We start from the raw sequence: 18,242 nt of genomic DNA, 5'->3' as shown, positions 1-18,242 counted from the left end.
TCCCATGGAAGGAGGAGCCTGGTGGGCTACAGTCCACGGGGTCACAGAAGAGTCAGACACGATTGAAGCGACTGAGCGACCGTTGCTTTTAACAGCCTCATCTCCAAATGTTACACGGGGGCTTCAACCTAAGAGTTTTGGGGGCACAGTTCAGCTCATTGTGGCCGTTACTCTCTTGTATCTGTCTGCGTGGTCTCCCGCGTCGCAGGCAGGCGTTCTAACCTCTGCGCCACCAGGGAAGCCCCTGTATGTTACACTGCCGGTGTTCATCCCTTCCTGGAGATCTGTGTGTGTGCTTTATGGGACCATCTTCCTTCAGCCTGAAGGACATCTTCAGTATTTCTGGAAGTGTGAGTCTGCTTGTGAAGAATTTTCTTAGTTTTGTCTTTCTTCACTCCAGTTCAGTTCAGTCGCTCAGTTGTGTCCGACTCTTTGTGACCCCATAAATCACAGCACGCCAGGCCTCCCTGTCCATCACCAACTCCTGGAGTTCACTCAGACTTACGTCCATCGAGTCCGTGATGCCATCCAGCCATCTCATCCTCTGTCGTCCCCTTCTCCTGCCCCCAATCCCTCCCAGCATCAGAGTCTTTTCCAATGAGTCAACTCTTTGCATGAGGTGGCCAAAGTATTGGAGTTTCAGCTTCAGCATCAGTCCTTCCAATGAACACCCAGGACTGATCTCCTTTAGGATGGACTGGTTGGATCTCCTTGCAGTCCAAGGGACTCTCAAGAGTCTTCTCCAACACCACATTTCAAAAGCATTAATTCTTCGGCGCTCAGCTTTCTTCACAGTCCAACTCTCACATCCATACATGACCACTGGAAAAACCATAGCCTTGACTAGACGGACCTTTGTTGGCAAAGTCTGCTTTTCAATATGCTATGTAGGTTGGTCATAACTTTTCTTCCAAGGAGTAAGTGTCTTTTAATTTCATGGCTGCAGTCACCATCTGCAGTGATTTTGGAGCCCCCAAAATAAAGTCTGACACTGTTTCCACATCTATTTCCCATGAAGTGATGGGACCAGATGCCATGATCTTCGTTTTCTGAATGTTGAGCTGTAAGCCCACTTTTTCACTCTCTTTCACTTTCATCAAGAGGCTTTTTGGTTCCTCTTCACTTTCTGCCATAAGGGTGGTGTCATCTGCATATCTGAGGTTATTGACATTTCTCCCGGCAGTCTTGATTCCAGTTTGTGCTTCTTCCAGCCCAGCGTTTCTCATGATGTACTCTGCATAGAAGTTAAATAAGCAGGGTGACAATATACAGCCTTGACGTACTCCTTTTCCTATTTGGAACCAGTCTGTTGTTCCATGTCCAGTTCTAACTGTTGCTTCCTGACCTGCACACAGATTTCTCAAGAGGCAGGTCAGGTGGTCTGGTCTCTATTCCCATCTCTCAGAATTTTCCACAGTTTATTGTGATCCACACAGTCAAAGGCTTTGGCATAGTCTTTGTCTTTCTTAAATATCTTTATTTAGCTTCATTTTTGCAGAACTTATTTTTTCAAAGTAGAGTCTCCAGTGCAGAGTTGTTAACAAGTTCCCTCTCTCGCTCCTTCATAGATGGCGCGCCGTTGTCCCCTGGCTTCTGTGGTTCTTCTTGAAAAGTCAGCTCTAAATGTTACTGTTGCTTCTTTGGGAACTGTGTGCCATATTCTTTGCTTTTGAGACCTTAAAATTTTTTTCTTTCAGAAGATGATCATTTTGTAGCTAGGGTTTTAAAAGTGTCTTCTTGAGTTTTGCTGAACTTCTTGAATCTATGGGTTGATATCTTCGGTTAAGTCTAAGGTATTCTCAACCTCTGTCTTTTGAAATATTGCTCTTGCCCCACTTTCTATCTTATTTCCCTCTGATTTGCCAGTTACACTCATGTTATGCTTGCTGGCTCGTTCCCACACATCTTTCACACTCATCTATTTTTTGCATTCTCACTTCTATCTGCTTCAGTTTGGATGTTTTTCCACGGACTTTTTTAAAAAATTGAATTCCCTAATTCTGTTTTTTTTTTTTTCTATGTCCAGTCATCTGTTAAAGCCATCTGATAAATTCTGAATTTTATATATTGTACTTTCCAGTTTTAGCATGTCCATTTTATTATATTTGTAGGGACACTCTTTTGGCGGAATTTTTCCACCTTTTCATCTAGTTTGTCCATATTTTCCCTATGTTGTCTTTAAGTCTTTGCTAACTAACAGTCAGGTCCGAATCATTTTTGAGTCTGCTTTTATTACATTTTCCCCTTGTGATTTCTTGTCACATTTTCCCATTTCTGGTTTTTTCTTTGGCCATGCCTCGCAGCTTTCAGGATCTTAGTCCTCTGAGCAGGGCCTGAACCCAGGGCCTGGCAGTGACAGCACCAAGTCTGAACCGCTGAGCCGCCAGGAAGCTCCCTCCTGGTTCTTTTTTCGTCTGGTATTTTTTTTTACTGGGTACTGGCTACTTTTTATGGAAGAACCATGGAAGTTTTGCACGGTGTAGTGTTGCATCGTGGGAGAGCCCTCTTTTGGGGGGAAGGCTCCTGCTATTAGGAACCCTGTCATCTAATCCCTCTTGCTTCTGTACCCCATTGTCTTCAGACACACCCTGTGGTTCACCTGGCTTTATTTTAAAACGTATTTCGTTACTGTCTGTCTGTGCTGCGTCCTCGCTGCTGTGCGGGCTTTCTTTAGCTGCGGAGAGCGGGACTCCTCTCTAGTCGTGGCGTGAAAACTTCCCACGTGGTGTCGTCTCTTGTGGAGCACAGGCCCTGGGCCCCTGGGCTCAGCAGTCATACCACACGGGCTTCGTTGCCCCCTGCACTGGCGAGCGGATCCGTATCCCCTGGACCACCAGGGGTCAAGCCTGTGTCCGCTGCACTGGCGAGCGGATCTGTATCCCCTGGACCACCAGGGGTCAAGCCTGTGTCCGCTGCACTGGCGAGCGGATCCGTATCCCCTGGACCACCAGGGGTCAAGCCTGTGTCCGCTGCACTGGCGAGCGGATCCTTATCTCCTGGACCACCAGGGGTCAAGCCTGTGTCCGCTGCACTGGCGAGCGGATCCGTATCCCCTGGACCACCAGGGGTCAAGCCTGTGTCCGCTGCACTGGCGAGCGGATCCTTATCTCCTGGACCACCAGGGGTCAAGCCTGTGTCCGCTGCACTGGCGAGCGGATCCTTATCTCCTGGACCACCAGGGGTCAAGCCTGTGTCCGCTGCACTGGCGAGCGGATCCTTATCTCCTGGACCACAGGGAAGCCCCTAGTTTGCTGTGGTTGCTGTTTCGTTGCTAAGTCACACCTGAGTCTCTGCGACCCCGCGGACTGCAGCGCGCCAGGCTTCCCTGTCCTCCGCTCTCTCCCGGAGTCCGCTCAAGTTCCTGCCCACTGAGCTGGTGTTGTTATCACGCTCTGCCACCCTCTTCTCCTTGCCTTCAATCTTTCCCGGCATCAGGGTTTTCTTTTAGTTGCTGCGGTAGGGATTGTGGGCGGCCGCCACTTGCCACATTTCGCGTGGCGGCAGAAGCCCGCTGCTCGTGGTCTGCAGTCTCCCTGTTTCACGCTGGCGTGGTCTGTTTGTGTGCATTCTTGTTCTTCCTCCTCGGTACCGAGTGTGTGCCTTTCATCTGAAGCACCTTCACGTGTCATTGCTCTGAGTATTGTTCTCCCGTTCCTTCTGGTCTCTCCGTGTGGGACACGTGGCAGAGCTGTGATGGAGCCTCTGATCGCTCTTCCACGGTTCTTGGCTTCTATTTCGTGGCTGAGCCCTTTATGACTCTTGGAGTCTGGCTGGATTTCTCAGGGTTGTCTTCCCACCTTCTGACAGCTCGGAGGGGGAAGCTGTTCTCTGCTCTCTCCCAGGTCCTGGTCCAGGTTTGGTGATGTTTGGCTTGTGGGAGCATCACCAGAGCTCCGCGTCGTCTTCTCCCCGTGTTCTCCCCGCGTGCGCGTCCGTCTGTCCCTAAACGTCCCCTGTATGTGAGGACCCCTGCCAGGCAGGGTTAGGAGCCCACCCTGCTGCATTATGGCTGGCGAGCGTGACACCTGTGGCCGGACAGTGGATGTTGGTAATGTCCGGCGCAGAGGTCCACAACACCCTTATCTGCTTGTGTTATTTTTCTTTTCTAAACACCGTGAGAAGATCAGTGCAGAGTGGCTGAGCCCACTGCATCTGCAACCACGGCTACAAGAGAGTCGGGAGAGTGCTATCCAGCCTCTGTGACGTGAGAGAGGAGGGGCCTGGAGAGGGGGCTGGCCCCAACACAGCAAGTTTACTGCCCCCCCACCACCAAGGGAAAGCCCCACTGCTGGACAGTCACACACCCAGGACGCACACCCCACATCCTGACTCGGAGCCCAGGCCTCTCCGCCGCACCCTGGAATGTCTCCTGGCTACAACATCGGTGGTGGAGTATGGTCGTGGCTGGAGGCAGACAGGACACCTGTCGGTAAGTGCAGTCAGGGCTTGGTCAGCTGGCATGGGCTTCCGGACACCCACTTCCAGTGAACCCCCTTGTTCATCAGTACATTGTACAGAGACTGCTATGAAGAGTTACACTGGGAATGAATTTGGTTGGCGGTGACAGAGATAATTTTATTGACAGGGCATTTTATTGTATTTTAACAAACAAGTATAGAAACCTGCTGTGAGGAAGGGAGTCTTGCTGGACTGGGCTTCACTGGAGAAGGAAACTTGGATGTGATCAAAGCAGCATCTTTTCTTATTGAAAAGCCAGGAGCTGGCTGTTCTTGGCCAGACCCTTCACGTGAGGGTCAGCGCCTGGTTGTGGCAGATGATGGCCCTTAGAAGAGTCAGGACAGGTGGGGGCCACTTGGTGTTTGGAGGACTATTAGCACACGGCCCTCCTCTGCATAATGACATCCTAGAGGGATGGGGATAGCGCCGTGGCTCCTCATGTGAATGGTGCTTCCTGCTGGAGTCAGGCCATGCAGGGAAGAGGCCCACAGAGCAAGATGTGTCCAGGAGAATGACAAGCCAGACAGCCTCACAGATGCCGCGGCTGGAAGAGGTTAGCTGAACGCCGGACTGACCGTTACATCAGATCTTGCGCTGGCAGCACACGGGGACGCAGCAGCTGGACTGGGAGCAGCAGGGTCTGCAGCAGCTGGACTGGGAGCAGCAGGGTCTGCAGCAGCTGGACTGGGAGCAGCAGGGTCTGCAGCAGCTGGACTGGGAGCAGCCACAGGAGCCGCAGCCCCCTTTGCCACAGCTGGAGCAGGAGCAGGCTGGCACACAGCAGCACACGGGCACACAGCAGCTGGAGCCGCAGCCTCCACAGGAGCCGCAGCCCCCCTTAGACCCCCCACAGGAGCCGCAGCCCCCCTTGGAGCCCCCACAGCTGGAGCCACAGCCCCCTTTGCCACAGCTGGAGCAGGAGCAGGAGGGCACACAGCAGCACACGGGCACACAGCAGCTGGAGCCGCAGCCTCCACACGAGCCACAGCCCCCCTTAGACCCCCCACAGGAGCCGCAGCCCCCCTTGGAGCCCCCACAGCTGGAGCCACAGCCCCCTTTGCCACAGCTGGAGCAGGAGCAGGCTGGCACACAGCAGCACACGGGCTTGCAGCAGCAGACAGGCACACAGCAGCTGGAGCCGCAGCCCCCACACGAGCCGCAGCCCCCACAGCTGGAGCCGCAGCCTCCGGAACAGCCAGAGCAGCCCATGGTTCTGGTGGGTTGAGGGTGGAGTAGGTCAGAGGAGCAGGTGGAGAGAGAGAAGGGACTCAGTGTAGGGCCTCCGGGGCCGGAGCCTTTATGTGCCTGCCGGGTGTTTACCAGGCCGCTGGTCACTTCCTCTTGAATGTTATTCCAGGGTCATGCTTTTGTTTGTCGTCTTTTTTTCCGTGAGTTCCTGTTGCCTGGGTCACTGACAACTTTCTTACGTTTCTAAATTTTGCCTCTTCCTCATTCATTCTGGATTTCAGTCTGTCCTTCCTAAGCGTCCCCGGTACTTGGTCACCTGCCTCTCGTTGGACTGTGTGTGACCTGTGAGGATGGCATTGGGTCCAGCCTGCTTCATCCCTGTTGGGAGTTTGCAGGTGTGATTAAGCTCAGCATCTTGAGATGAGAGACTATCCCCGTGGGTGGTGATGGGTTAAGTGAGACCACATCCATCATTGTGAGAGAGAGGCAGGGGGAGACCTGAGCACGCCGAGAGGAGGAGAGGGTGTGCGGTGCAGCAGAGGGGATTTGCGGGTGCCGCTTTGAGCATCTGAGTGAGGTGGCCACAAGCCAGGGCGTCCTGGCAGCCACCGGAAGGTCGTGGCAGTGAGAGCTGGGCTCTCCTTGCAGCCTTGCAGAGGGAGCACAGCCGCGCTGACGACTTGACTTACGTGGGACTTACAGGGCTCGAACCCATGGGCCCCTGCCCTGGCAGACAGATTCTTATCCACTGAGCTGCCCGGAACCACGGTTATTGACCTTAACCCTCTAGCAGAACACAGTTGAGTCCTCGAACCATTTTCAGCTTTTAGTCTCATTGTCAAAAGATCGAACGTACAGAGGTGACTTGAGGAGCTTCTGAGGGCGTTATTAGCCAGAACAGGGGTCCCTGAGACCGTGTGCAACGCCCCTGGGTCTCTGTTTCCCAGACCCTTACGTGTTCTTTCAAGAAACCTGGGGATCTCTTTGGTATCTAGATATCCAGATCTCTAACAGAGAAAATGTGTAACTGGGAAAGGAATACCTCAAAGTGGAGTGCTGACAGCCTCTTATTAGAAATGCTGAAGAAGCTGGGGCCGCAGTGTTAGTATCTTGCGTGTTTGTCCTGGAGCTGGCGAGACACCCCCGGCTGCCGGCGACGCGGCCCCGGGTCCCAGGCGCTGTTTCTTGGGTCCGTCACCAGGGGGCGCCCAGGTTCCCGCCGCTGTCTGTGCGGGAGCAGAACTCGCTTGACTCCAAACTGGCCTCGTTTTGAGCTTAAAGGCTCGAGTTTAAGATCTGTATACGTTGTCTGACTTTGGAGGCCCAACCCAGAGAGGGTGTGCATGTATTAGAGTTAACCGAGTAAGAAAAGAAATAACAATAAATTACAGATTTAAAGGAATGACAGATACCACAAATATGACCAAACCTGAGAGGATAAGGGGTTTCTTCCCTGGTGGTGCAGAGGTTAAAGCGTCTGCCTGCAATATGGGAGACCTGGGTTCGATCCCTGGGTCGGGAAGATCCCCTGGAGAAGGAAATGGCAACCCACTCCAATATTCTCGCCTGGAGAATCCCATGGACAGAGGAGCTTGGTGGGCTACCGTCCACGGGTCGCAAAGAGTCGGACACGACTGAGCGACTTCACTTCACTTCACTTCACAGTGGCTCAGCTGTAAAGAGTCCACCTGCTGTGCAGGAGGCACGGGAGACACGCACGGGTTTGATCCCTGGGTCGGGAAGATCCCCTGGAGGAGAAAGCGGCCCCCGCTCCAGCATTCTTGCTCGGACAGTCCCACGGACAGAGGAGCCTAGCTTCACAGAGAGGCAGACGTTAGGGAGCACAAAGGAGGGAAAATAATCTTACTTTGTGGAGTGAATCGCCCCGGCCTCTCTTCTCTACCCCGGGCGTCCTCCACTATGGTTTTCCTTTATTATTATTTTTTTTTGGCCACATATCCTTCATCACTCAATCATATGACGACAGTTTCAGAGTCTTACTTTCCAAAGTGAATACAGAGCTTTCCGTTTTTCCTTTATCGTGGCTGCTTGAGGGTTTTTTTTTTTTAGTTGTTGACTTTGAACATTTGAGGTAGCCTCATGATACTGTCATGTAAGTATTTAGGTTTGCTATCAAATCTGGGGAAATATTAATCAAATGTCTTTACATTTGTGCTCTAAAGCTGCAGGGGATCAGCACTTTGTGTGGCGTTTAATCTTATTGTTGTTCAGCTGATAAGTCGTGTCCACCCTTTTCAATCCGCTCCCCCATCCTTCCCCCCGCCGCCCGGCAACCATAACCGCAGCACGCCAGGCTCCCCTGTCCTCCACTATCTCTCAGAGTTCACTCAAACTCCTGTCCATGGAGTCGGTGATGCCATCCAACCACCTCATCCTCTGTCGTCCCCTTCTCCTCCTGCCTTCAGTCTTTCCAGGCATCAGGATCTTTTCCAGTGAGTTGTCTCTTCACACCAGGTGGCCAAAGTATTGGAGCTTCAGCTTCTGCATGAGTCCCTCCAGTGAATATTCAGGACTACTTTCCTTTAGGACTAACTGGTTGACCTCCTTGTTCGCCTTCTATTTCTTTTTAATCAATTACCTCTGTCGGCCTGTTTGTGATCGCATCCTTGGTGGAGCTGGCCTGTTATGTGTTTTGCACTACCTTTGACTGTGTCAATATTTTCATGTCAAATCAGCAGGAAACTTAAACCTTTACCAAAATATTCATGTGATTTGCTACTACGCATTAATTGGATTATCAAATAATTCATGAGCTTTCCTTACTTTTGTTTGAAATGTGTCGCCTCTTGTTAATGAATTCTGCTGTTGGCGTGATATGGAAATTTTGCTGTAATTTGGGCCTTTCGTCAGCATTACTTCCGTGGTGTTTCAGACAGTAAAGAATCCGCCTGCAATGCAGGAGACCTGGGTTTAGTCTCTGGGTTGGAAAGATCCCCTGGAGAAGGGAATGGCAACCCATTGCACTATTCTTGCCTGGAGAATTCCATGGACAGAGGAGGCTGGCAGGCTATGGTGCATAGGGTCACAAAAAGTTGGATAGAATTGAGTGAGTAATATTTTCACTTTTAGGAACGGCTTCTAGCTTATTTTTGCATGTTTATTTCACATCTTATTACTTGTTTTCCTTTGAACTTTTTGCTTTGCATTGGGGTAGAGCTGACTAACCAGGCTGTGATCGTTTCAGGTGGGCAGTGACATGACTCAGTCAGACACATCCACGAGTCCCTTCTCCCCCAAGCCCCGCTCCCATCCAGGCTTCCACGTAACACTGAGCAGAGTTCCATGTGGTATACATCCGTCTTAAATATAGCAGTGTGTGCACAGCCTTTCCAGACTCCCTAACGATCAGCTCCCCCGTCCTTCCCCCCCCCAGCAACCGTAAGTTCACTCTCTGAGTCTCTGAGCCTCTTTCTGTCCCATGAGTAAGTTCATTTGTACCATTTCTTTTTCGATCCCACATGTAAGGCACGCCGCTCATATTTCTCCGTCCCTGTCTGACTGACTTCACTTGGTGTGACACTCTCCAGGTCCATCTATGCACCCGCTGCCAATGCCGTTTCGTTCTTCTCAGTGACCGAGTAAGATTCCGTTGTGTGTGTCTGTACGTCACCTTCTCGTCCCTCGCTCTGCCAGCGGACATCGAGGTGCTTCCGTGTCCCAGCTGTTGTAAACAGCGCTGCCGCGAGCACTGGGGAGCGTGCGCCCTCTCACACCATGGTTCTCTCTGATACATGCCCAGGAGTGGGACTGCAAGGTCATTTGGTAGCTCTGTGTGTACTTTCTTAAGGAGCTTCCATACTGTTCTCCGCAGTGGCTGTACCAACTTACATCCCCACCAACAGTGTAGGAGGGCAGATTTTACCACTTTTGATGAGAAGTCTTTCTTAGTTCTTTAAGAAATAGGTGTGAAAAGGACAGAAGAAGCTTTGCTGCTGCCTGCTCAGCCCAGGTCCTGTGCCCTCTCCTGCCTGCTCAGCCCAGGTCCCGTGCCCTCTCCTGCCTGCTCAGCCCAGGTCCCGTGCCCTCTCCTGCCTGCTCAGCCCAGGTCCCGTGCCCTCTCCTGCCTGCTCAGCCCAGGTCCCGTGCCCTCTCCTGCCTGCTCAGCCCAGGTCCCGTGCCCTCTCCTGCCTGCTCAGCCCAGGTCCTGGGCTCTCCGTCTCCTCTGGCCGCGCCGGGCCTCTGACGCGGCGGGGGCGTTCCCCCAGCTGCTGGGAGCGGGGCTGCCCTCCAGCCGCGGCGCACGGGCTTCTCGTTGCCGCGGCCTCTCTGGCTGCAGTTCTTGGCTCTCGGGCGCGGCGCACAGGGTTAGTTGTGGAATCTTCTCAGACCAGGGATTGGGTCCACGTGCCCTGCACAGGTGGGCGAGTTCTTACCTACTGGGCCCCCACGGAGCCCCGTCTCAGGTTTTCACCTGGGATTTTTAAAAACGTACCTCCAAACACTTTTGGGCTTCCCTGGTGGCTCAGACAGTAAAGAATCCTCGTGTAATGCGCAAGACCTGGGTTTGATCCCTGGGTCAGGAAGATCCCCTGGAGGAGGGCATGGCAACCCACTCCAGTATTCTGGCCTAGAGAATCCCAAGGACAGAGGAGCCTGGCGGGCTATGGTCCACGGGGCCGCAAAGAGTTGGACCGGACTGAGTGACTGAGCTGGCAAACCGCAGTTCAGAAAGCAAATCTGTCCTTTAACAACAAACTTGTCCTTTAACAACAAACTTGTCCTTTTGAGTGCATTTGGTCCATTGCGTGTGTTCAGATTTCTCTCCTGAATTTTTGAAGATCTATTTAAGAGGACTTAAAACATCAAATCCACGCTGCGAGTCTTCCACAGCCTTCTATTGGCAAACCATAGCAAACCGTCGTTACTTTTAGATTCTTTGGCGAAAAACGTGAGCTATTATGGAAGACGCTGCAGCAAGTTAAGAGGGAACTGCCCGCAGGGATTCTGGCAGCTGCACACCGCCTGGCGCTCGCGTGTGCACCTGTGGTCCTGAAGGTGGGCGCACACCATTCCCTTGGCTGTACGATACTGCGACCACCAGAGCTGCTCACGGGCTGGCTGCGGGCATCCACGTCTTTCCCTTTGTTGAGTAAAGTCACAGGTGGATTGTTTCCTGTCGGTGGAAGTGTTTCACGCCGCTTGTTAAGCTTCCTGTGGCAGTAGCAATGGACAGTCAGGGCTCACCATTTCCAAACAGCGTACACAGCCCTGAAGACGTGTTTGTGCCTGGTTTATTCCACGTATCGGTTTATTTTGTGCATATTCTTATTTATTTTGGTCAAATTTTCATGAACTATTTCGGATAAATGAGTCGCATGTGCTTTTACATTTTGACAGTGTTGAGGGCTCGTGCAAAAACGAGTACAGTTCAGAACCTGGTTCTGAAGTGTCCTAAGAAAGCTATACATAGACCTATACACACCCCGCATCTCTCTCTTCACCCACTCACGGACACTTAGGTTTCGAGTTTTGTCCGTTGTGAAAATGCTGCAGTGAACACTGGTGCCCTGTCTTTTCTGATTGTGTCTTTGTTCCCTTTGGGTTAATACCCGGAAGTGACATTGCTGGGTCACATGACAGGCCTATCTTTAGTTTCTGGAGGAGCCTCCCTCCTCTCCTCCGCAGTGGCTGCTCCAGTCGACCTTCCTGGCGGGAAGTGCGCCAGGCTTCCCTACTCTCCGCATCCTCGCCAGCGCTGGTTATCTCTTGTCTTTATAACTGTGGTCCTTCTGATAGGGGTGAGGCGGTATCTCTCAGACCTGTTCTGGGGAGGTGTCTTCTCTGGGTTCGCGTGTGCACTTTGCATCACCTTGGATTTCCCGGGCATTTAGTCCCGGCCCCTTCTTAGCAGCCCGTCGTCTCATCCCCTGGCACTGCCCCGGAACGGCAGCTCAGATGCGGCACGTGCTGTGTGTGTTTCCTGTGGCTTCCAAACCAGAGAATCGGTCGAGTCAGTGGCCCCCGCAGGCCAGACAGCCAGCCATCCCTCCAGCTGAAGTTCGTCCTTTGTTAATTATCAGTTGACACTGTTGTTGTTATTATTATTTTTTGCCATACAGATTTTTCTTTTTATATGTTTATTTTTCTTTTATGCCAAATTTATCTATCTTTTCGTGAGCTGCTGAATTTTGTGTCGTGGTTAGAAACAACTATCCCATCTCAGTATTATTTTAAAAGTTCCTCTTTTGGCCATTTGTGTTTTTATCTTTTATTGGAGTCTTTTTTCTGTATGCAGTTTATTTTTAGAGTAAGAGATGAAGTGGGGCGTCCCTGTTGGCTCAGCAGTGAAGAGTCTGCCTGTGATGCAGAAGACGCAGGAGACCCAGGTTCCATCCCCGGGTCGGGAGGATCCCGTGGAGGAGGGCATGGCAACCACTCCAGTACTCTTGCCTGGAGACTCCCGTGGATGGAGGAACTTGGTGGGCTGCAGTCTGCAGGGTCGCAGAGTCAGACGCGACTGAGTGACTGAGCTCGAGAGGTGAAGTAAAGGCGCGGTTCCGACGTTCAGCGCCCTCCATGGCTGCTCTAGGTATTTGGCTGCGCTGGGCTTTGTTGCTGCGCACGGCCTGTTCTGTAGCTGCCGAGCGTGAGCTTCTCACTGTGGAGCATGGGCTTTAGGCGCCCGGGCTCAGTACTTGCGGCTCCGGGCTCAGTACTTGTGGCTCCGGGCTCAGTACTTGCGGCTCCGGGCTCAGTACTTGCGGCTCCGGGCTCAGTACTTGAGGCTCCGGGGCTCAGTACTTGCGGCTCTGGGGCTCAGTACTTATGGCTCCCGGCTCAGTACTTGTGGCTCCGGGCTCAGTACTTGCGGCTCTGGGACTCAGTACTTGTGGCTCCGGGCTCAGTACTTGCGGCTCTGGGACTCAGTACATGTGGCTCCCGGCTCAGTACTTGCGGCTCCGGGACTCAGTACTCGCGGCTCCCGGGCTCTAGAGCGCAGGCTCAGTAGCTGCGCCGCTGGGGCGCGAGGCACGTGTGGTCTTCCTGGGCTGGGGATGGACGCAGCATCTCCCGCGCTGGCAAGTGGACTCTTTGCCGCCCGGGAAGGCCCTCCCTGCATGGTTGCTTTAATATCCGTCTGTGGAATAATGTATTTTTGAACAAATTTAATATGCTATCTTTTGTATGTAGAAAATTCTCACACGTTTTGACCTTTCTCTGGTGGTTCTGTTCTTTTATTTGTTGGATTTTTACACGTGTTCCAAGCTGTTTGAACGCTCATAACTTAATAGGTTTGCTATCTGGTTCCATTTCTTTTTGGGCAGTGGACTCTTTCTGAAACCGTTGCTTCTCTCGATTTCTTTTTGGCTGTGCTGGGGGTTTGCGGCTGCACGTGGGCTGTCTCCAGCGGGCGCTGGGGCTGCTCGCTGCGGGGCCTGCTCTCATTGCTGAGCGTGGGCTCTAGGCACTCAGGCCACAGCAGTTGTGGCAAGAGGGCTCAGTAGTTGCGCGGCTGGGGCGTGGCTGCCCCGCGGCACATGGAATCTTTGCAGACCAGGGATCGAACGTGTGTGCCCTGCTTTGGCAGGTGGAGTCTCACCACTGGATCACCAGGGAAGTCCTGGTCCCTTCTGTTCAATGTTTTCTTAGCTATTTTTACGTGTATCTTTTTTTTCCCCCTGTATAAATGTGACAGTCAGCATAGCTATTTAAAATATCTTCTTAGTATATTTATTCAGATCCAATATATAGATTAATTTAGGAAGAATGACTTGCTTAAAATAGTAACACTTCCTGCTCCCTGCAGCAAGGTGTGAGAGTGTGGCTGGGAGCTGCAGCAGCTGGGGTCGTGGCAGGACACCCATTTAGAAAGTTTCCTCCCCTCTTTGACCGAGTATTAGTTGAAAGAAGGACAACTGAGACTGTAACCAGAGGGGCATTAGGCTTCCAGAAAAATCGCAAGGAAAAACATCGCAAGGAATGGTAGTAGCTGTCAGATGGGACCCTAATGGGAAGAGTGGAGAGATTCAACCAGTTACTGGGCAAGTTGGAAATACAGTTCTCCTCCCAGGAGATGTGAGTTTGACCCGTGGGTCGGGAAGATCCCCTGGAGGAGGGCATGGCAGCCCACTCCAGTCTTCTTGCCTGGAGAACCCCATGGACAGAGAAGCCTGGTGGGTTACAGTCCACAGAGCTGCAAAGAGTCGGACAGAACTGACGCAAACGCGCACAAGAGATGAGGTGAGGATACAATTTACTTAGCATATAGCCCAGGAAGTAGTTATAGACAGCAAGGATCACTTCCTATTTAGAGGCGGTGGCATTCTTGATGAGCGTATTGACTGAAATAAGTCACTGTTGAAATGGCATCACATGAAGCTGCCCGTTCCACTGAAGCTGTGAAGTCTCATCACATAAATAATTTCCATGTTTTTCTTTTATAATAAACCAACAATATCCAAACTAATGCTATCCAGCGTCTCTAAAATTTAGTTTCACTGTACTGGTATAAACATTTCGAAATAAAAATGTATAAATGAAAAAACCTTCCTATTAAAACAAGAACTATCCATCCTTTTATTCATGACTCTCTTTATGGGTCTCTATATTACAACTTTCTTCACATAGATTTTTAAAGACTTTTATTGAAATACAAGTTCACGGAGAAGAGTGTCACCATGCTCCCTGTGAAGGTTTTTTACGTTAATGCCCATAACCTGCAAGGCAAGTTTTTCAAAGGTGGGCCACTAAGTATAGTTGAGGCTTAGAGGCAACATCCGTTTAGCGATGACCCTGTAGCCGAAGGCAAAGGTTCTCCCCTGTTCCAGCCATGCAGCGCACACTTGACTGTGTGTAATATTGAGTACCCATCTTTGGCAGCTTGACAGATTTTCACAGACTGAACATGCATGTAACCGGCGCGCCCAGATTTAGAAAGAGAGCGTCCCCAGGCCCCAGGAGCTCTCCCCTGTCCTCTTTTCAACCGCGTTCCCCCAAGGAGCCCCTCCCAGTCCTTGGTGGCGTAGGCCAGTCTGTTCTGCGTGTGTGTTTATGGACTTCACGTGGAGTCGGTCCCAGCGTCTGCCTTTCTGTCGATTACTTTTGCTCAACATCAGTCTGTAAGATTCCCATTGCTGCCTGGCAGCCCGCTCCAGGGCTCTTGCCTGGAGAATCCCAGGGGCGGCGGAGCCTGCTGGGCTGCCGTCTATGGGGTCGCACAGAGTCGGACACGAGTGAAACGACTCAGCAGCAGCAGCAGCAGCAGCAGCAGCAGCAGCAGCAACAGTCTGCCGAGCGACTAAACCACAAGCAGTGTTTCTTTTCTATTAATGGACATCAGGACAATCTCCAGTTTTTACTGTTAGAAGTGGTGCTTTTTCGTGCAGATTTTAGAGATGGGTTTTGTGGCGTTCACGTTTAGGAGTGGAGGAAGTCCTTTCCGTCACTGTGTTTCTGTTCTGTGTGCGTGGAAAGGCTGTTGGTTTACGTTTTATGTCCGCAGCCTTCTGCCTGAGCTCACTTTTTCACGCCCCAGGTGTGCAACGGGAACACACGTAGACGGTGATGATCTTGCTTTCTCTTTTCCGACTGCTACTTTGTTTCATTCTTACTAATAACTGTATTTAAAAATGCCACCAAAGCAAGGAAAGTGATGCCAGCAACAGGGAAATTATAGTAAATGTTGCCAGAAATACCTTCAGAAAAAAGATTGCGCCTGTGTGTTCCTCGCATCAACAGCGCGCAGTAGTTTTCTGAACTCCTCACTAGAGTGTCCGTTAAAGGAGTGTCTTGGGGACTTCCGTGGTGCTCCAGTGGCTAAGACGCCGTGCTCCCAGTGCAGAGGGGCATGGGTTCGATCCCTGGTTGGGGAACTAGACCCAACATGCTGAAACTGAGGTCATGTGCCCAAACTAAAAGATCCCACTGCCGCAACTAAGCCCAGTGGAGCCACACGAATTTAAAAGAATATTAAAAACATAAAGAAGTATCATGGAGACAGAGTCCTTGAGAGGGGAATGTGTTTATTTAGAGTCCACACCAGGTCCAGACTGGACTGTGGCCAGTGGCGGAGGCACAGGCGAATCCTGGTGAAGGGCGGTGCTGGGCCAGCTGATGCGGGGCTGAGGCGAGTGGGGGCACCTCCTGGGTCTGTGGTCTGGACGTTGGCCTTGTGGGATGGACCAGGTCGGCCAAGTCCAAAGCACGAGGGGCAGTGGGCTCCAGGAATCAGGGGCCTGCGGGGACTGCAGTCATGCGGAGACGGGGAAGGAAATGACTTCCTCGAGGCAGAGGAGGTGGGGATCCAGAATGGACAGAAGGCATGAAGTGGCCTCCCTTCGCCTGGATCTGGGAAGCAATCTGCTGGGACTGGAGAGTTGGGCTCCCCATTCTAGAAAAGATGGATTCAAAACTGCCACTTGCTAATCTTGGATGGGCCACCGGTCACTTCCTAGATTCCTGGGTTCCCAGGAGCCACTTGAGGTCCCTGGACACAGCTTCAGATCTTGCGCTGGCAGCACACGGGGACACAGCAGCTGGACTGGGAGCAGCAGGGCCTGCAGCAGCTGGACTGGGAGCAGCCACAGGAGCCGCTGGAGCTGGAGCAGGAGCAGGCGGGCACACAGCAGCACACGGGCTTGCAGCAGCTGGAGCCGCAGCCAGAGCCACAGCCCCCACACGAGCCGCAGCCCCCTTTGCCGCAGCTGGAGCAGGAGCAGGCAGGCACACAGCAGCACACGGGCTTGCAGCAGCTGGAGCCGCAGCCAGAGCCACAGCCCCCACACGAGCCGCAGCCCCCCTTAGACCCCCCGCAGGAGCCGCAGCCCCCCTTGGAGCCCCCACAGCTGGAGCCACAGCCCCCTTTGCCACAGCTGGAGTAAGAGCAGGCTGGCACACGGCAGCACACGGGCTTGCAGCAGCTGGAGCCACAGCCTCCACACGAGCCGCAGCCCCCCTTAGACCCCCCACAGGAGCCGCAGCCCCCCTTAGACCCCCCGCAGGAGCTGCAGCCTCCCTTGGAGCCCCCACAGCTGGAGCCACAGCCCCCTTTGCCACAGCTGGAGCAGGAGCAGGCTGGCACACAGCAGCACACAGGCTTGCAGCAGCAGACGGGCACACAGCAGCTGGAGCCGCAGCCCCCACAGCTGGAGCCGCAGCCCCCGGAACAGCCAGAGCAGCCCATGGTTCTGGTGGGTTGAGGGTGGAGTAGGTCAGAGGAGCAGGTGGAGAGAGAGAAGGGACTCAGTGTGGGGCCTCCGGGGCCGGGAGCCTCTATATACCTGCCGGGGCAGGTGTGACCTGGGCACGTGCTCACTTCCTGGTTCCCATCTGTGCTGTGTCTTGTTTGTGGGCCTGGAATCCATGGACTTCTGTTGACTTTTCCCAGCAGACACCCTCCTAGGTTTCTAAGTCTGGCTTCTTCCCTGTCTTGTTTGTTTCCTGTAAAAAGGAACAGTCCAGCTTTGTGCTATTTCCAGTTTTCTGTTGACTACATATAACTGGGGGTCCTGGGATCTTTCCCAACATCTATTTTATGTACTGAAAACCTCCCCATTACTTATCTTCAGAATTTTATTTTTTAAAATTAGAGGTTTGTAGTGGAAACAAAAGCAAAAGTAAGCAGGCAGGACTGTGTCAAACTAAGAAGCTTCTGCACAGAAAGGAGACCAAACCACCAACAAAGATAAAAGGCAGCCCACGGAGTGGGAGAAAATATGTGATTAATCATTTGCAGATCATTTGATTAATCCTTTCTGATAAAGGATTAATATCCAAAGTATATAAAGAGCTCATATCAGTCAGTAGTGAAAAAAAGACCCCCCAAAACGGGCAAACAGTATGCTTAAAAAATGGGCAGAGTATCTGAATAGACTTTCTTTTCCCCTAAGGAAGATGTACAGGAGACCAACAGACACGAAGAGAGGCTCAGCATCCCTAACCATCAGAGAGACGCAAGTCAAGACCGCGAGATACCTCACACCTGCGAACAGCTGTTATCAGGAAGACAGCAAATAGCAAGGTGAGCAAGTGGAGAGAAGGGAGCCCGCACGCTGTTCGTGGGACTGTAAGTTGGTGCATCCACTGTGAAAAACACTATGGAGTCTCCTCAAAAAATTAAAAATAGAGCTGTCATATGAGCCAGCAATTCTACTTCCGGATATTTGTCTTAGAGAAACGAAAACATCACCTTGAAATGACATCTGGACCCTATGTTTATTGCAGCATTGTTTACGTTAGTTGAGATCCGGAAGCAACCTGCATGCCCATTAGGGATGAATGGATGAAGGCGATGTGGAGGGTCATGGGATACTCTTCAGCTGTAAAGAGAAGGAAAGGTGTCCCGCCCTTTGGGGCGATGTGGATAGACGAGGGTATTGTGGGGGCTGCCCCAGTGGCTCAGCAGTTAAGACTCTGCCTGCAGGGCAGCAGATGCAGGGGACACAGGTTTGATCCCTGGTCGGGAAGCTTCCCTGGAGAAGGAAACGGCGCCCCACTCCAGTATCCTTGCCTGGAGAGTCATGTGGCCAGAGGAGCCTGGCAGGCCACAGTCCACAGGGTTGCAAGCGTCGGACACGACTGAGCGACTAGAGAGAGATACGTCAGTTATTTCTCGGGAAAAACGTGAGGTCTTAGTT

General features: G+C 52.2%; 1 long non-coding RNA gene across 1 annotated transcript in view; it reads left to right on the top strand.

The window, feature by feature from the left end:
- Nucleotides 1-18,242, top strand: part of LOC138426861 (uncharacterized) — a 93,101-nt gene that overhangs the window by 43,377 nt on the left and 31,482 nt on the right. Inside the window, exon 2 of the long non-coding RNA XR_011251809.1 lies at nt 17,496-17,626. This is a non-coding gene — a long non-coding RNA (uncharacterized lncRNA). The remainder of the gene's footprint in view (nt 1-17,495; nt 17,627-18,242) is intronic.

The sequence above is a fragment of the Ovis canadensis genome, chromosome 21, assembly GCF_042477335.2.
Source record: "Ovis canadensis isolate MfBH-ARS-UI-01 breed Bighorn chromosome 21, ARS-UI_OviCan_v2, whole genome shotgun sequence".
NCBI lineage: Eukaryota > Metazoa > Chordata > Mammalia > Artiodactyla > Bovidae > Ovis > Ovis canadensis.
The sequence above is the reverse complement of the archived record's forward strand: the minus strand, read 5'-3'. Positions and strand labels throughout refer to the sequence as shown.